We start from the raw sequence: 4,724 nt of genomic DNA, 5'->3' as shown, positions 1-4,724 counted from the left end.
AGCGCATGATTGTACATTTGAGCTGAATGTGTCAAAATCTTAAAAATTAACAGGTGCCCAAGCAATTTCATGCTAGAATCATCATCCGGATGCCAAAATAAACTAAATACAGCAAAGGATTTGAGTGCACAACGTTTGGTTTAGATTTGACAGCCATAATCAGCAATTGTGTACATTTGAGCTGAATGTGTCTGTGTTGCCTCCACGGCTTTTTTGATGTAAATTAGTTTATTGCTTTAAATTGTAATGTTAAAAATATATATTCATGTTCGTTATATAAAAAGGATTTTTGTTTGGATTGTAATTAACAATTTGATTTATGTTAGAAGGAAAATAGTATCGTTTAACATATTTCCGGTTTTTGATGTCGTACTTCCGGTTTTCGATGACGTACTTCCGGGACGCCATCTTGCACGAACAGAGACAACACATGGGCCGAGCCTAAACACTATCCAGCGCCATCCACGTAGAATTGTCAGGCAGGAATGCCGTAAGTTTCATTTTATTATACTTTGTACTTGCTAGCATGGATATTAATGTTTATTTTCATCGAATCATCGTTGTGATGAGATCGATGCACCTTGTTTTCTTTGTGTTGACGTTACAGTGTGGCGATTGGCTTGGTGTTTTTGTGTTTACAGTTTTCACCACATGCTTATGAAGACAATTAAACGCTGCAACTCCACTCCAGGGTCTTCATTTGTGGTTTAGCTTGGTGTCACCAACATCTCTGTTGAAAACACTACAGTGAAAAGGCATCATTCGATGATTCTTCGTGGTCAAAATGGCTTTCAGTAACAGGTCCGTTCGCAGTTCCAGGACAGGCCACTCATCTGCATCAGTGGTAAGCGCTGCCCAGGCTCGAGCCAAAGCGGAGGCTGCTAAGGTGAGAGCGTCGTATGCAACCAAAGAAGCACAGTTGAAGGTGGAAAAGGCACGAAGTGAGTTGGAAAAGGCCAAACTCGATGCAGAATTAGAAGTGTTGACACTACATAAGGAAGCTGATGCTGCCGTAGCTGAAGCAAAAGTGCTTGAGGAAGCGGAAGCAATCCAAGAAGACTCCGAAAGCAGACAATCACTAGCAGAAAAAGAAAAAATTAAACGCACAAGTGAATACGTGCAATCCCAAATAGACAATGAACAGTCTCCACGCCTTCAAGATTTACCATCTTCCTCTCGCCAACGAGTAAGCTCACCCACCACATTTGTGACATGGCATCAGGCCGATGAAGACAATTTAGAGCTCCCTCCAGTCAGCTCCGAACCAAAGCTTACAAAGGACATTGTTACTGCTCTAACTAATCACAACATATCCAAACATGATAGAGGCGAAACAAAACGCAAATTAGACGAAACAAATTACTCTCTCAACCCATTCAGCACACCATTTACGCCACAATGTCCCACCCCAGCCAGCATCTCACAGCGAGATGAGCCATTTGCCCAGTATATGGCGCGGCGTGATCTGATAACTTCAGGCCTTTATCAGTTCGACGATAGACCAGAGAATTACAGAGCATGGTACTCTTCATTTACTGGTGCAACAGCTGAAGTTCAACTTAGTCCTACTCAGCTGCTAGATCTGATGACAAAATGGTTAGGGAAAGAGTCAAGCGAACAGGTGAAACGCATTCGTTCAGTATACGTTAACAACCCCTTGTTCGCTTTGCGTAAAGCATGGGAGAGACTGAATGAATGTTACGCAGCACCCGAGATAATTGAAAAGTCACTTTTCAACCGATTAGACAGTTTTCCAAAAATAACAGCCAAAGACAACGTCATGTTGCGTGAGCTAGGAGACCTGCTGCAAGAGATTCAAGGTGCCAAGGAAGATGGATACCTCCCTGGTCTGCTATTTCTAGATACATCTCGTGGAATTGGACCAGTAGTAGACAAACTCCCATATGGACTTCAAGAAAGGTGGATGTCCCACGGCTCTCAGTATAAAGAGGAAAATCAAGGCTGCTTCCCACCTTTTGAATATTTTTGCAAATTCATATGCAAAGAAGCAAAAAAGCGCAATGATCCCAGTTTTAACCAACAGAACAGCCAAATACAGCTCAAATCAGAAAAGGGGAACTTTAAGAGTAGTAAACAGATTGCTGTACACAAAACCGATATTTCACCCCTTAAAGACCTTGACAAGAACTGCCCACTGCATAATAAGCCTCATCGACTCGAAAATTGCAGAACATTTAGGAAAAAACCACATGAGGAGAGAAAAGCCTTCCTTAAAGAGAGAGGAATATGCTTTAAATGCTGCGCTTCAGACACTCATCTTGCAAAGGACTGTCAGTCTACAGTAAAGTGCTCTGAATGTAATCGTACCAGTCATGTCACAGCCATGCACTATGGTCCTTCATCACAGACTAACAAGTCTCCTTCACTGGCTCAAGAGAATGGCGGGGAGGAAGAAAAGGTAGTGGACGTCACAACAAGCTGCACAGACGTGTGCGGTCTAGGCCAGCTAGGTCGTTCATGTTCCAAAATATGTCTCGCACGGGTGTACCCCAAAGGTCACAAGAACAAGGCTATCAAAGCTTACGTGATATTAGATGATCAGAGTAACCGTTCCTTAGCCAGAACAGAGTTTTTCGAAATTTTCAACATTAAAAACGAGCCGTTGTCTTACAACCTTAAAACATGCTCTGGTATTGTCGAAACGTGGGGCAAAATGGCGGAAGGTTTTCAAATTGAGTCACTGGATGGGTCAGTAGTTGTCCCTTTACCACCGCTCATTGAGTGTCAAGACATTCCCAACAACAGGAGTGAAATTCCAACTCCGGGTGCAGTGCTACACCAGCCACACCTCCAGTCCATAGCAAAGTACATCCCAGAACTTGACCCTAACGCCGAAATACTTCTGCTATTAGGACGTGACATTTTACAGGCACATAAGGTCAGGCAGAGAATTAATGGCCCTCACAATGCGCCATTCGCCCAACGCTTAGATTTAGGCTGGGTCGTCGTCGGAGAGGTGTGCTTAGGTAAACTGCACAAGCCAACAGTTAGTTCTTTCAAAACGGTTGTTCTGGAAAATGGTCGCCCTACTATTTTTGAACCATGCAACAGTCTTGTTCAACTGAAGGAAACACACCACACAAACAGGTCAAGAACGGCACCTGAACAGACGCTAGGACAAACAGTGTTCAACAGGACGGAAAATGACAACAAACCAGCTCTCTCAATTCAGGACACACTCTTCCTAAAAATCATGGACGATGCTATGTGCAGAGATGAAGATAACAGCTGGGTCGCCCCACTTCCTTTTAAAAATCCTCGCCGGCAACTGCCAAACAACAAGGAACAGGCCATCGGTAGATTCTCATCCCTAAGACGTACCTTAAGCAGGAAACCTGAAATGCAGGAACAATATGTGACATTCATGGAAAAGATCTTCTCCAATGACCATGCTGAAATAGCACCTTCACTAAACGAAGGGGAAGAGTGCTGGTATCTTCCCACATTTGGAGTGTATCACCCACAAAAAAAGAATCAAATCAGGGTTGTTTTCGATTCAAGTGCCCAGTTTGCCGGTGTCTCGCTCAACAATGTTCTCCTTACAGGCCCCGACTTGAATAATACGCTGATTGGGGTATTGCTCCGCTTTCGGAAAGGGAGCATTGCTGTAATGGCCGATATACAGCAAATGTTTCACTGTTTTAGGGTTCAAGAAGACCACCGCAACTTCCTTCGCTTTCTGTGGCACAAGGACAATGACGTGAATAAGGAAGTAATCGATTATCGAATGAAAGTCCATGTATTTGGCAACTCGCCATCTCCAGCCGTAGCTGTTTACGGACTACGCAAGGCCATCTGCGCAGGAGCAAAGGACCATGGTGCCGACACTGTCAATTTCGTGTGGAGGCACTTTTATGTAGATGATGGCTTGATCTCTGTATCCTCCCCAGCAGAGGCGATAGACTTGCTTCGAAGAACTCAAGCTTCACTTGCTGAATCCAACCTGCGCTTGCACAAGTTCGCTTCTAACTCACCTGAAGTCATGCAAGCCTTTAGTCCCGAAGATTGTGCACCATCTGCAAAGGACTTGAATTTAGACGATGACGAAATGCAATCACAGCGAAGTCTTGGCCTCATTTGGGAGACAAAGACAGACACATTCACTTACTCAGTTACTACTACAACCAAACCGTTCACTCGACGGGGTGTACTATCGACTGTCAACAGTATTTTTGATCCACTTGGTCTATTAGCACCATTCACGATTCAAGGACGAGCTCTCCTCAGAGAGCTCACTGCAGAATGTTCAGATTGGGACACACCACTCCCAGAGGTCAAACAAAGCAAGTGGGAGACATGGAGAAATTCTCTTCAGGACTTGAAGGAATTGCATGTCCCTAGAGCTTTCACATGCACCTCACTCAGTACAGCAACCCGCAGAGAACTTTGTCTATTTGCAGATGCTTCAACTAAGGCGATAGGAGCTGTAGCTTATTTAAAAGCAGTACAGACAAATGGCGAAGTACAAGTCGGATTCATAATGGGAAAAGCCAAGCTTGCTCCCCTGTCAGGGCCGACAATACCAAGGCTCGAATTATGTGCTGCAGTCTTGGCAGTAGAAATGGCTGATCTCATCAAGGAAGAGATGGACTTGCGTTTTGATGCAGTGCATTTCTATACAGACAGTAAGGTAGTGCTGGGCTATATATGTAACATGTCAAAAAGGTTCTACACATATGTCCACAACAGAGTACAGCGGATTC

The 4,724-nt window shown here is 44.2% G+C and overlaps 1 long non-coding RNA gene across 1 annotated transcript; it reads left to right on the top strand.

The window, feature by feature from the left end:
* Positions 1–204: 204 nt before the first annotated feature.
* LOC144011298 (uncharacterized) lies at positions 205–685 on the top strand. Its single transcript, XR_013281648.1, has 2 exons — positions 205–490; positions 642–685. It is a non-coding gene; the product is annotated as an uncharacterized LOC144011298 (long non-coding RNA).
* Positions 686–4,724: the final 4,039 nt, after the last annotated feature.

The sequence above is a fragment of the Festucalex cinctus genome, unplaced genomic scaffold, assembly GCF_051991245.1.
Source record: "Festucalex cinctus isolate MCC-2025b unplaced genomic scaffold, RoL_Fcin_1.0 HiC_scaffold_80, whole genome shotgun sequence".
In the NCBI taxonomy this organism is placed as follows: Eukaryota; Metazoa; Chordata; class Actinopteri; order Syngnathiformes; family Syngnathidae; genus Festucalex; species Festucalex cinctus.
This window is presented reverse-complemented; position numbering and strand designations above follow the sequence as displayed.